General features: G+C 42.3%; 1 long non-coding RNA gene across 2 annotated transcripts; it reads right to left on the reverse strand.

Annotated features, from left to right (window-relative positions):
• Positions 1–3396: 3396 nt before the first annotated feature.
• Positions 3397–12420, reverse strand: LOC311592012. Of its 2 annotated transcripts, none has more exons than XR_014777268.1 (4): positions 12271–12420; positions 11209–11368; positions 6781–6859; positions 3397–3644 (listed from the first exon to the last, which is right to left on the reverse strand). It is a non-coding gene; the product is annotated as an uncharacterized lncRNA (long non-coding RNA). The 2 variants fall into 2 exon arrangements; XR_014777269.1 differs by lacking the exon at positions 3397–3644 and adding an exon at positions 4438–4513.
• Between the last annotated feature and the right edge of the window lie 2602 nt (positions 12421–15022).

A 15022-nucleotide genomic window follows, 5' to 3' on the forward strand; every position in this document is an offset into this window, starting at 1 on the left:
GGCAGGAACACACTGGAAAAAGTAAGCACACTTCAGTGAATGGTGTTGGCCAAACCGGATGTCAGCATATAGAAGAATCCAAATAGATCCATATCTATAACCCTTGGTGGGGAAGCCCGGTGGCACTCAGAGGAAGGATAGCAGGCTACCAAGAAGAAACTTTATATCCTCTGAGCATATACAGGGGGTGGAGGTCCCCCTCAGTCACAGTCATAGGGGAGGGGAATAGGGTGAAAATGGGAGGGAGGAAAGAATGGGAGGATAAAAGGAATAGGATAACAATTGAGATGTAATATGAATGAATTAATAGATAAATAAATTAAAAAAAAAGAAAGCTGGGTATTGATTTACCTCAGGATAGTGTTGGGATAATCTGATGTATTTTGATGCTAATTACTGCTTGATGTCTGACCCACCTTTTGCTTAATAAAAAGCTATCTCACCTGGCCAGGGCAGGAGATAGGTGGGGCTAAGAGAGAGAGAGAGGAATTCTGGGAAGAAGAAAGACTGCCAGGAGGAGAAAGGAGAGACCTGAAGTGAAGAGAGGAAGGCCCCCATGGGTGAACTGAAGGAGAAGCACATGGGCGGCATGGATGGAGAATCCAGCCCAGATGAAGAACACAAGCAAGTATAAGGGATTGTACATGGGAGGTAGCTTGATAAAAGTTATTAAAAACAGATGGCCTGGGATTGAGACAGGGATCTCATGCCTGAGGCCCCACTATGGAAAGTAGTTTAGAGGATTGATATCTGCCCTGCTCCAGGTTAACTAAGGCTATTTTAAAATATAACAAGTGTCTGTGTCTTAATTGATTGCTAGCTGGGCCTATTGATAATACATGCAATTTAAAAAACAATAGGATGGGGGTATTGATATCTCACTTTTGGGTATATACCCAAAGAATGTTTTATTCTGCCATAGAGACACTTGCTCAACTGTGTTCGTTATTGCTGTGTTCATAATATCCAAAAATCAGAGTCAACCTAGATGTTCCTCAACAGAAGAATGGATAAAGAAAATGTGTACATTTACACAATGGAGCATTACTCAGCCATTAAAAAAAAAAAAAGACATCATGAATTTGCAGCAAATGGATGGAACTAGGAAATGTCATCCTGAGTGAGGTATCTCAGACCCATATAGATAATTATGGTATGTATTCTCTTATATTTGGATATTAGCTGTTAAAAACCAATAATTTCCAAGCTACAATCTATAGAACCACAGAGGACAGGAATACAGTAAAGGACTAGAGGGAACACATAGATTTCATTAGAAAAAGGGAAATATAATAGGTAATTAATTGTGGACTGGGGAGATGAAACAGGAGGACCAATTTGGGAGAGGGAAGGGAAGGAGTATTGAGGCAGGGAATACAGCAAGAGACAATTAAAATTAAGGGGCATTTGAGGGATAGTATGGAAACAATGCACTAGAAGCTCCCTAAAACATATACACGAAGAAGGCAATCTAAATAGAATCACAAAATAAGGGGGTGGGGGAAGTCACAGTCCCAATTGGACATCTCTTGTCACCAAAGGAAGTGTCCAATACTAAGACTGGGTTACATCTAATTGAGAGGTTGCCCAAAGGATTCCCATGGGAATCCCCAAACCCCCAGGCTATTGCCAAGACAATAGGTTTCTTTCCACAAGCCGATAGCGAGGACCCATAGCTGAAAACACCTACACACCTCTTTGAACATGGCAAAGTTGAACTGGTGCCTACATCAGGCTTCACCTCTGTGCCCCTATGTCTTTGGTAAGAAACATACTCTGCATGCTACCAAAAGAGAAATGAAAACACAAACCCAGCCACAAACCCTTTGGTCTACAATGGTGTAATGCCTGCAAGGTATGATAGGGCAATGGTGGCACAAAGCTTGCATGAGTAACCAACCAATGACTTATTGTATTTAAGGCCCACTCCACAAAAAGGAAGCCACACTCAATGCTACTTGGTTGACCAAGAACCAGAGAGTAGATAGCTCAGGGACCTAGGGGGGAAAAAAAAACAAATAATATTGTCTAAAGAAAAGTAGAGGTAAAATGACTCCTAATGATATTCTGCTATACTCATAGATCAGTGTTGTGTTCAGCCATCCTGAGAGAAGCTTCCTTGCTGTAGGAGACGGGAACACTATGAAGACCTACACAGAGACTGAGAGACCTGGGAACACTCAGCGCTAAACAGGATGTCTTCATCAAATCTCTCTCTACAGAGCTTAGGTAACCCCACCGAAGAGGAGATGGAGAGAGTGTGGGAGCTAGAGGGAATGGATGACACCAAGAAAAAAAAAAGGCCTCTAAATCAATATGAGCAAAGCTCATAGGAATGCAGCAAGACTGTAACAACATACACAGGTCTTGTGTGGGTATGCACCAAGTCCTTTGTGTATCTACAATGGCTTCCAGTTTACTGTGTTTATGAGATTCCTGCATGTGCAAATGAGTGGGTCTCTGACTCTTGTCCTTTTTCTTAGGTTGCTTTCCTACCGTTGGTTTGCCTTGTCCCACTTCAATGTGATAATTTGTTTTATCTTACTATATTTTATTTTCTTATATTTTAACATTGTCTCATAGAGGCCTGTTCTTTTCTAATGAGAGATCCTGATGGAAGGAGAGGTGGGGGGAGGGGACTGGGAGAAATAGAGGGAGGGGAAACTGTAATCAGGATATATTATGTGAGAAAAGAATCAATTTTCAAAGGGAAAAATATAAAAAAAATATTAAGATGGAGCACGATACAGGAAGACACCCACTGCCCATGTTTGGCCTCCATACATGCTCACACAGGTGAGTGTGCCCATGTATGCACATGTACATACAGGTGAGTGTTCTTACATACACATGAACACTCAAGTGAGTGTATCTATATATACACATCCATGCACTCCTACCTCATATAAACAAATATAATAAATTATATTTCAGTTATTATATATTATGTAATACAATGTTACATTATATTACACAACATAAATTTTATATACAACACTTGCTAAATGAATACGTTGCACTTATTTACTCACTTTCTAATTTAAATTATGCATATTAATTTAAATGCACATAGTAGGTGTATTTAAATTACAGTAAATTACAGAAGTAATTTACTTTGCTAATTTCTTTCATTAATTATAGAAGTTTCTATAAAATTCTTGCAGATTTCTTATCCAGGTAATCATGAGACCAGTGAATAATATAATAATGGTCTTTACATTCTTTTTCATTTTCTCTCATGGCAAGTAGATAATAGTTCTTTCATTTTACAAAATTTCATTTTTATAGTCTTACCAGTGTTTTGTAATTTTGTAAAAATATTTAAGTGTTTAAGATAAAAATACTTAAAATTTATTTTTGTACAGTTTGGAAATGAGCACCCAGACTTACCTTTTTCTGAGTTAAGCACCTCACTTTGCCACTTTCATCACAACACTGTACTTATTATGTTTTTCATTTATCTTATCAGCTCCAATGCCTTGTTAATTCTTACAAAGCTTACTGTTACTGAGACTTCCAACGTGGCTTCAGCAGTTTAGTCTTTACAGTTTTCTCGACAGCTGATCCGGCTCAGCAGGATGCATGCAAGCTTGCTGACTAGGGCTTGATCCCTAGAACCCACAGTGTGAGGAGAGAAACAGCTCCTGAAAGTTGGGATAATCTCTTAGGAGGAAATAAATAAATAAATAAATAAATAAATAAATAAATAAATAAATAAATAAGAAAGAAATTAACCGAAGGTGGGAGTGAAACCAATGCCTGGCTGGGAGCAGCAGCTGTGGAGATCTCTGGCTGGTATCAAGTGCACCTGTGTCCACAAGCATGGGGGATTATCTTTGCAAACCTCTTCAGGGGTCTTTTTGGCAAAAGAAAAAAAAAAAGAAAGAAAGAAATGCGCATGCTCATGGTGGGCCTGGAGGCTGCAGGGAAGGCAACAATTCTATACAAGCTGAAGCTGGGGCAAATTGTGACCACCATTCCCACCCTCAGTTTCAATGTGGAGACTGTTGAATACAAGAACATCAGCTTCGCCGGGCGTGGTGGCCCACGCCTTTAATCCCAGCACTCGGGAGGCAGAGGCGGGCGGATCGCTGTGAGTTCAAGGCCAGCCTGGTCTACAAAGTGAGTCTAGGACAGCCAAGGCTAACACAGAGAAACCCTGTCTCAAAAAACCAAAAAAAAAAAAAAAAAAAAGAACATCAGCTTCACCATGTTGGGTGTGGGTGGCCAGAACAAGAACTGGCCGCTGTGCCACCACTACTTCCAGAACACGCAAGGCTTGATCTTCCCAGCGGACAGCAATGACAGAGAGCCGGCGAACGAGGCCCATGAAGAGCTCTTGAGGATGCTCGCTGAAGATGAGCTCCTGGATGCTGTTCTCTTGGTGTTTGCCAACAAGCAGGAGCTCCCCAATGCAGTGAAAGCAGCCGAAGCTGGGGCTGCACTCTACGCCAGAGGAACTGGTACTTTTAGGCCACTTGTGTCACCGGCGGGGATGGCTGTCCAATCAGATCTGGAACCAGAAGTGAACTAGACCCCTCTGTCTCCCTTTACTACCTTTTTTCCACCCTCCGCTTTCCTCTCCTCAAACGTGCGACTCTGTGGTCCTGAGTGCCAGATGCTGTCTCCATGGGTTGGTCACAGTGTGCATCACACCATGCTGTACGAGTGCTGACACAGCCTACAGCTAGTTTGTTTTTTGTTTTGTTTTGGTTTTTTTAATGTGTCTTATTCCACTGAGGCAGTTTCTGGTAGTCCTATGCAATATTACTTAGTGTTTTTTTTTTTTTTTTTGGTTTTTTTAAACTGTAAAAAGAGAATAAACTCACTGACAGTACTGGTGTAGGGGCATCTGGCCTCAGGCAGCCATTAGGCTGTAGATGTGTCGGGATCAATTTAGCAGCTGGTTTTTAAACCAGAACTCGGTGCATTTAAAAAAAATAGTTAAAAATTCAGGACAAGAGCACTTGAACACACAGAACGGAGCCTATGCCTACTCCGTCAGATCACCTGTTTCCCTGTGGGAACAGGAGAGAAAGTGAGGAACAAACCACCATCTGCTGCGTGGTCACAGTGGAGGCACCGTAACTGGCTGCCTTTGGGTCACCTGCATTCCATAGCATTGTGCTTGTACTTGTGCTCACATGGTCACCTAGGGGTGGGCTGGGCGCCATTGTGGGATACAGGGCCCAGCTTATACCTGGTGTGTGGCCAGCCAGATGGCAGCCTGCATACCCAGCTTACTCTTAGGTCCACTTGGACACGCAGGCAGAAGGCCTGGGTCTCTCTCACCAGCAAGAGTACGTGCAAGCTGGGAGGGTTGGTCCACTACATCCCGGACCATCCCCTGACCTCTACTTTTTTTTTTTTTTTAACATTGAAGAAGCTGGAGCTGTTAAATTTATTTTGGGGGAAATCCCAGAACTTTATTTGGTGTTGTGGAACCTCTTATTGCTTTCACTACACAATTAGTAATCAACTTTTTGTAGACTTGTTTTCAGTTTGACACACACTGTAATTATAGCTATTAGAATAAAGTCTCTTAACTATTAAAAAAAAACTAACTGAAACACTATGTGTAGTAATCCCATCACTTGGAGGGTAGAGGCAGGAGGATCACAAATTCAAGGTCATCTTTGGCTCAATAATGAGCTTCTGGCAAGCCTGTGCTATAGGAGCCTCTGTCTTAACATTTCTAAGGCTCTGAGTTCAATTCTCACAAAATGCAGGTGCGTGCCTGTAATCTCAGGACTTGGGGGAAAGGCAGGAGGAACGGAAGTTTAACATCATCCTGACCTACACTAGACTGAACCGTGTGAGACCCTGTTTCAAAAACAAACAAGCAAAAAGCAATTGATGGATGTTTAACCCGATGCACCTATTTGTCTTTGATGCTTTTGGTTTTATCGTTATTAAATCACTCATCATGGGAAACTTTAACTTTTCAGGTTAAAGATGGAGCAGGATGAGTCTGTTATGTGTTATCTGTTACTTTGTGTGTGTTGAAATGGAATTCTGGGTTCTGCACATGCTACGCAAGTACCACCAGCTCCACTCTAACCAAGTAGAGAGTCCCCATTATGTCCATAAGGATGTATAGCCAATTAGCAGAGTAGTGGCATCTAACAGTTTGCATATGAGGCGAGTTGGCATCTAACAGTTTGCATATGAAGTGAGTACTTTCAGGGCTTTGATTGGCTTCTTTAAAATAAGCTGCAGCCACATAGCTTTTTGACAGCAATGGAATTAGAAGTCTCATTCAAAAGTTAAGTGATGGGATTGCAGCGATGACTCAGGAGTTAAGAGCATGTACAACTTTAGCAGAGGACTTGAGTTTGGTTTCCAGCACCCATGTCAAATGGCTCACAACTCCCTGTAACTCCAGTTCCAGGGAATTTGATGCCCTCTTCTGATCACAGCTGATATGATCTGATAGAATACAGAAAATACTTTCAGCTCTGTTGCATTTAAGAAACAAGGTCTATTGGCACTCAGAGGAAGGATAACAGGTCGTCAAGAAGAGACTTGATACCCTATGAGCATATACAGGGGGAGGAGGTCCCCCTTAGTCACAGACATAGGGGAGGGGAGTAGGGGGAAAGTGAGAGGGAGGGAGGAATGGGAGGATACAAGGGATGGGATAACAACTGAGATGTAATATGAATAAATTAATAAAATATTAAAATAAACAAATAGAAATTTTTTAAAAAGAAAAAGAAAGAACGAAAGAAAGAAAGAAAGAAAGAAAGAAACAAGGGCAGCCAGAGTAGTGGTACTCACTTTTAATCTCAGCACTTGGAAGGGAGATGTAGGCAGATCTCTGTGAATTTGAGGCCAGTATGATCTAGATAGTGCCTGTCTATGTATAAAAAAAAAAAGTGGGCAGAAATTAATGAAATGGAAATGAAGGGACATAGAATTACTCAAATCAAAGTTAATTATTTTTAAAGGCTGACAAGCTCATAGCCAACAAACAAAAATAGAAATCCCAAGTTGATAAAATCAGAGGTAAAGAATATTCCTTAAGCCATCCATAAGATAGGGAGGGGCGGAATATGAAGATACCTCCTATGAAGCCAGTACTGCCCTGGTATCAAGTAAGGAGATAACAACAATCAGAAAACTACAGACCAATTTCTATAAGAACTTAGATGCAAACTTTGTCAAAAAAATTCTCACAAACCAAACTGGAGAACACATGAAAGCCATTACCGTTGCCAATTTGGTTTCACCAAAAGTACACAAAGATGATTCAACGTGTGTGAGGAAGTAAAACACAGGGCCTTGGACTGGGTGGTAGTGGTTGTGATAGGGGTCTTTTTGTGATGCTTAGGATGGCCTTCAATTAAAACATTCTCCGCCTAAGACTCCTGACTACTGGTACTGCAGGCTGCAAAGCCATGCCCATTTCTTCCCACGTCCCCTTACTCATTTCCTGGGATTCAACCCCGAGGCTCACACATGAGCTAAGCAGGTACTCTACTGAGCTAGAGCCTCAACCCTGACTCCTACTGTTTGGGATCAGTTTAAAGGGTTCAATCAGATGTATTACATGGATATAGTCATCATATTGAAAGGTATTCAAAATGATCAAACAAATGTGAATGCCTCATGTGGTGAGCTTTACTACCATGGGAAGCCCTGGCTGGACTCCCTTCTTGCTGCGGCCCAGGCTGGCGAAGACCCTGTGCCCAGCTGTGCATTAGTGCTGATGAGACACCGATAGGCAGCAGGCGCTCCAGGGTTTTAGATGCCCTGCGGTCACCTTTCTTAGAGGGCTTTACAAGATCAGACACTGCTGCCCTGAGCAGCAGGACTAAATTCTCAGAAGTACTCATTTCAGATTTAGAGGTACAGAACCAATATGATTTAGCCCTTGATAAACCCTTGTTAGAAATAAAAGAAACTCTTTTCTATCCATTTTACTAACTAGGAAAGGTGTGAAAATTATTCAAAATGCCAGTTCTTATGCCTCAGCACTTTGTATACAGTTATGCTCCTCGGGTATCAAACTTGGGGTGACTGTCTGATGCGCAATTAGCAAGGTTCAAATGTTTATATAAAATAATAACACTCAAGGAGTACTGATACTGATATTAATAGTAATAATGGCTATGATTTTCTATGGGGTTGCATACTTGGGGTACAAGAAGTGATTTCTAAGGAAAATTTAAAGCAAATTTTGTCATGTACCTGAAGTGGATTTTTGCTTAATATGATTTTAATGTTCAAAAACAACATAATTAATAAAGCTCATATGATTATTATTGTACGTATTTCATTTTTGGTAATAAAGCAAACTAAAGAAATATTTTACTTGATCACATTAAATAAAGATCTATGCATGGGAAAGAGTGAAAGGGTGAATGAGCAGTGTGACACAGTGTGGGGCTAGAGTGACATGGCGCTCAAATGTGTGTCTGTGTGAAAACAAATATGTCTGTGTAATATGTGCATAGGCGCAAGTACATGTGCACACACTGAATACCTCCCCTGATTGGCTCCTCTTACTGGATTTCCTATTTGGATCGTTCTTTATATTATATTGTGGGGGTCCCTGCAGTTGTCACGGCTGGCAGTGAAATGATCCCAGAAGAGGCAAGAAGGAAAACTCAGTGTAGTTGGCTCAGGTCACACTTCAGGAGTCTTGATACCAGTTGATGTATTGCCAGGGTATTTAAACACAGTACAATTTGGAAAAAAGGTTCCAGGCCACTCCCTCCCCCCAGGAATATTCCACTAGGTATACAATAAAGCTTATAGTTCGACTACTTAGAAACTGCTTTGCGAAGCACATGTGACCATGAAGGTGGGTTCTATAGGCAAAAGGCATAGAATCTAAGGTGGCCTCTGATCAAGATAGTATAGAGGTCAACAGTCTCTAAAGTGTATATGACATCTCCCCCTAAGGATGGGTTCTATTAACTGAGAGCTAAAGATAATGATACAGAGGGAGGTAGTGTCTGAAATAAACATCCTGGGGTCATTATGTTCTGTCTGGCTCTACAGAAAACAAAGGTCACCAGGATGTTAACAACATCCACTCCCAGATTTCTGGCTCGAAAGCAGGTACTTCTTCCTTTGAGGAGACAGCTACAGATGATGGGCCCTGGTTTCCCTATCGACCTGTGTGCACAAGGACCTTTCTGCTCCCGAGACTACATGTGTGTGTGTGTGTGTGTGTGTGTGTGTGTGTGTGTGTGTGTGTGTCTGTGTGTCTGTGTGTCTGTGTGTGTCTGTGTGTGTGTGTAAATGCATGGTGTGTATGTGGGGATGTGTAAAAGTCAAAGACATGGAGTCTGGTTGAGCAAGAAGCAAGTTGGTTCTCTCCCTTCACCAGGTTCCAAGGATTGAACTTGGGTTTCCAGGCTTGTGGGAGCAAGCACTATATTTCCTGAGCCATCTTCATGGCCCTGGACAATTATTAATATAGTACAATAACGAAGTGCTATTGCCCAAGTAGAAAACATTATTCTTGCCCTTATAAATGGATAAATTAATACAGAAAAATATGAACTATGTGAACTTCCAATATTAGTCAGGGCTCTCTAAAGGAACTGAGCTGATAGAAGGGGTTTGTTAGAGTAGCTTCCAGCTTGCAGGCAGTGGTCGGAGAGCTCCAACAATGAATGTATCCTGTCAAAAAGGCCAAGGATCCTTTCTTCTTTAGTCCAACAGAATGGATGTCTCACCAGTCTCAATTAGGTCCTGGAGTTCCATAGAATTCCTAGGGAGTTGCTAGTCTTGAGTTTCTATTGCTGTGAAGAGACAGCATTACCACAGCAACTGTTACAAACAAAACATTTATTTGGGGCTTACAACTCAGAGGTTGAGTTCATTATTCATGGCAGGAAGCATCGTGGCACAAGGGCAGTTATACTGTTGGAGAGGTAGCTGCGAGTTCTACATCCGGAAACTCAGGCAGAAGGCCAAGAGAGACACTGGGCTTGGCTTGAGCATTTGAAACCTCAAAGCCCACTCTAAGGACATACTTCCTCCAACAAGGCCACATCTACTTCAACGAGGCAATACCTATGACCTATGGGGGGGGGGCAAATTTCCATTCAAACCACTACAAACAGGATCTTGAAGATATAGGTTAATACTAGCTAAGAAATGTCTTAGCAACAGGACAGGCGAACTTGCCAGTGAGTATGAGGACAAGCAGGCAAAAAGCAAAAACTTCTAGACCTGGAAGGGAGCTCCACTAGGAGACCAATGGAGCCAACAAATCTGGTCTAGGGGTTGGGGGTGCTCTAGAGTCTGATGCACCAACCAAGGACCACGCATGGGGAGGACCTAGACACTCTGCTCAGATGTAATAGATAGGCAGCACAGTCTCCTTGTGGTCCCATAAGATGGGGAGTAGGGACTACTTCTGTCATGGACTCTGGTGCCCACACGTTGTTCACTTCCCTCTGGCAGGGCAGCCTTGCCAAGACAAGAGGAAAGGATACAGGCAGTCCAGATGAGACTTGATAGGCTGAGGTCAGATGGTAGGGGAGGAGGGCTCCCCCTTTCTGAGGACTAGGGGAGGGAGTGAGGAGGGTTGAGAGAGAGAGAGAGAGAGAGAGAGAGAGAGAGAGACAGAGAGAGAGAGAGAGAGAGAGAGAGAGAGAGAGAGAGAGAGAGTAGGACCAGGAGGCGATGAGGGAGGGGGCTACAAGGGGGATGAAAAGTGCAAAAATTTAAAAAAAGAGCCAAAGCTTTCTTCTTCCATGTCTTTTTATGTGGACAGCCACCAGAAGAGGTGGCCTAGATTTAAGGGGGGATCTTTTCATCTTAAATGATCTAATCAAGAAAATTCTTCATAGGCATGCTCAAGTGCTTCAGTTTTAAGTGATTATGGATATAGTCACGCTAACAACCAAGATTAACTATCACTCTTTCCTTAACTCAATGAAAGAAAAAAGACTAATTTGTCTTGATGAAGACGTGGCTCCTTATATCAGCCATCAATCAAGGAAATATTCTACAGACTTTCCGACAGGCGGCTCCTATGGATTCATTTTCTTAATTAAGTTCTCTTCCTATCATATCAGTCTAGCTATGTCAAGTTGACATAAAACTGAATATTATAATTGGATTAAAATATTAATCTTGATAGTATCGGTTTTTGGTACTGCGCCAAATCTCTGTCTTGCGCTATTAGGTCAGTGTGTTTCCTAATCCCAGCCTGATTGAATCATTCTAGACGCAAGCCCATACCTTATGGCTGAACTCAGTCTTTCTGGAGCTGGGAGCCTCTCCTGTTTTGCTTTAGGTGGAAGCTCTCAGTCTTGTCCAGTACTTGATTTTGCTCCAGTTTTTACAGGCTTGTCCTGGACTTAGACTGTTTCTTGTGTTAGTCTCTGCAGTGCTGTCTGTACTGCAGACAGAGAATGAAAGCATTAGGAGACAGGTGTACTAGTTCTTTGGAGGAGTTAATGAGGTGGACTATTCCCATCCAAAGGGTGGTGGTGGGGTGGGGTGGGGGCTGGGCAGCTTGATCTTAGTATTGGGAGTGAAGCTAATGTCCCTGGGCAGAGTCCTGCTTCCTCGGGGAAACACAAGCTCTGGCCTTTCCCCAGATTGAATCAGGACCCTCAGATGATCTGGGATAAACCTCCCTTGCTATAGTCAGGTGACTGGGGATGACAATCACATCTGTAGAGCACCAAGATGAGGGTGGAATAACAGAGCCACGGCTCAGCCATGCTGATTTGTAAAAGCTATCTGTTCCAGTCCTCGTGAGTTTTGATGAGGTCATGTCCATGTGGGATTCTCTGAAAGTCATAAAAATTCAATATGGATGTGTTGGTGAGGATGTTTGTTTTGTTTTGTTTTTCACCTTAACAGAAGCTGAAGTCACTTGGGAAGAGGAAATCTCAATTGATAAAAGGCTGAGGAAACTTTCAACACATTGTCCGGTAGGCAATCCTATGGGGGCATTTTCTTGATTACTTATTGATGTGGGGAGAAGCAGGTTGCTGTGGGCAGTGCCACTCTGAACACATGCTCCTGGCTTGTATAAGGACCATGCTGAATGAGTCATGAAGAGCAAGTCAGTGAGCAGCCCTTCTCTATGATGAGAGCATCTCTGCCTCAGTTCCTGCCTCCAGGTTCCTAACTTGAGTTCTTGGCTTGGCTTCCCCCGATGATGAGCCAAATAAGCTCCCTGCATTGCCTTTGGTTGTGGTATTTTGTCAGCAACAGACACCAAAGTAAAATTATGAATAAACAGTTAAAGAAGTTTTTAAAAAGCAGGGTTGGTACTCCATGCCAACTTGCCTTAAGCCTCCTGAAGAGCCTGACGTGTGGCGTTCGTTTGTAACCGTGCGAGGAACAACAATATTATTTTCTGTAACTTCACATAAACTTCTTAAAAACGTAGATCACATTTAGTCTAGGCCAGTTTCAAAGTTATTAGATAGGCAGTTATGAGTTACCCCTGGACCAGAGAACACCGTGGAGAAAGAAGAAGGGACATCAGAGCTTCGGGTTCCTCCCCCATCCTCTTCCCTCTTTTGCTCCATATCAAACTTCAAACTGTGTCCTGGTACCTTCTGTTGCTCTCTGTCGCTAGAGCCTGATGGATTCCAGGAAAGCCCAGACCCCACGGAGCATGCCTCTGTGTCCAGTGCTGCAGCTACAAGAGGACAGGGTGCAGCAGCTCTATGCAAGCCCTGCTCAAAGCTCAGCAGACCCTCTCCTCCTACCCCTTCTGCCTTCCCTGTCCTTCCTACCCTCTCTTCCCTTCTCCTCTACCTTTACCCTTCTCTTGTCTTTCTGTCCCCACGAGTTCTGCCAGCTGGGCTTTCAGTGCCCTTCTATATGCTCTGCTTCTAGGCGCTCTCCCCTCCACAGCATGGAATGTGTGGCTATTACTGTCGAGACCCTGCCTTGCACATTCCCACTGCACTTAGCACAATGCCTTCTGAAACAGGCACTCAACAAATGTTCGTGCAATGAACCTGAAAAGGAGCTGGCCTGGGTGACTGGCACTTCTGAAGCCTGAGAGGTGGCTGGGATAGAAGACCACAATTTCAATTTACAAATGCTCTTTTGTGGGAAATGAACAAGAAGTTTAAAACTATAAATACTCTTCCTGGATAATTAAACAGAACAAAAGACAATAATAGTTAGCACAAAATGCAATCACGTTTTAATAGATTCTGGAAATTAAATAGGCTTTCTGACAATAGATCTTAAAACATTCCCATTGCCCACATTAGAAAATCATAATTCTGGGTGCCTTGGAATGGCCCAGCGCTTTGAATTATACTGAAGTTATTACCATAAAACCTGAAAATAGTTTCCTTGGTATTAAAAAAAATAAAACATAGCTCCTCTTAAACACCAGATGTCGGATGTTGCATTGGTTTAATCTCACTTATCAAGCTTGTAAATTATCCTGGCATTAGAGACACAGACTCTTGTGGTACAAGAAAATTTGTCTATTTCATACAGTAAGTTACGTCATTGCCACTGGTTCCCTTGCACTCAAAGTCCAAATGGGATGGACATCCCACATAGGCATCTGCATATGGAATAAAAGGGGAGCCAAACTTGGGGGAACCTCCAAAGAGGCTGAGCATGTGGCTCAGAAGGAGGCATTATCTACCCCTCAAGATTAGTCATGGCAAACAACCCAGAGAACTGACTCTGGTACAGTTGACACTTTAAAAATTTTTTGTTGTTGTTGCTGGGGTTGGAACCCAGGGCCTTGTATATGCTAAACAAATATGCTGTATCACTTAGCTCCACCCAGGCCAGAGCCCTGTATTTTTGACAGATCTTGAGAGCCTGCAGGGATGGCTAATATCACCAGAGGATAGCCTTTGCCAGTATGTCAGAGAATTCATATTCAAAGTAACAAGAATGCCATTATTAGCGTAGACATCTAAACATATATATTATTATTATGATCAGATTGAAGGCAGTACTACAAATAGAAAGTTGATGATCATGAAAACTAATATACCAACAATACAAAGAATAAAATGTAAAGAATAATCAAAACTTTAACTTGATTTTTTTTTTAATCAATGGGATTTTTGTCCTCTTTTGAGATAAGGCTTTGTGTAGCACAGGCTTCTCTTAAACTTACTAAGTAGTTAAAAGTCACCTTGAACTCCTGTACTTTCTCATGCCCTCCAATTTGAAAGATCGGGGATTATAAGTATGTGCCATAACACCCAGCTTCAATACTGATGTTGACTACCAGTGCCTCAAAATGAGTCAAATGAAGCTGTCGGTTAGACACAACACTTATGACCTTTGAAACACATCTCTTTGATGATGTTTTAGTCAGCTCTGTTATTGTGACAAAATACCCAAGGTAACATAAGGAAGACTGGTGTGCCTTGGCTCACAGTTTCAGAGATTTTCACACTATGGTTACTTGGCCAGGTTGCTTTGGGTTGGGATAGCAGAATACCTCATGGAAGGAATGGTAGAGTAAGGCATGTTCAACGGGTGCTATCTAAGAAGTACATAAAGAAACACGGGAGTGACAGCATCTCAATAGGCCATTCAAGAGCCTTTCCAAACAACCTGACTTTTTCCATTTGTATCCATGCCCTAAAGTGTCGTCCACCTCTCAAAAGTGCTGTAGGCTGGGACCTTGCCTTCAACAACAGAACCTTGGTGATATTCATGACCTACATTGTACCACGCGCTGCTCATGGTTTTTCTTCAGGGTGGTGATGCTTACACTGTAGAAGTATCTGTCTTGATTGTTAATGAAATGTATTTATTGGACTTTTGTTAGGAGCACAAAGGTCCTTATGCTCACAGATAGCACTAGTGAGACAAGGATTATTAAACATTCAGACTTGTCATTTCAAAGAAAAAGATATAGAGTGTATGGGGAGAAGTGAGTGAAATAGGTGGGTATTTAGGGGTGATATGTAAACATAGTGCTGTAAAAACTTCCTGAAACCTATGAGGTTGACCCCAGCAAGTACTCCTGGTAATGGAGAAAATGGAGTTTGAACCAACCATCTTCTGTAACCAGGCTAGACTCCCAATGGTGAGACTG

The sequence above is a fragment of the Acomys minous genome (genome assembly GCF_964271855.1).
Source record: "Acomys minous genome assembly, chromosome: 1".
Lineage (NCBI taxonomy): Eukaryota > Metazoa > Chordata > Mammalia > Rodentia > Muridae > Acomys > Acomys minous.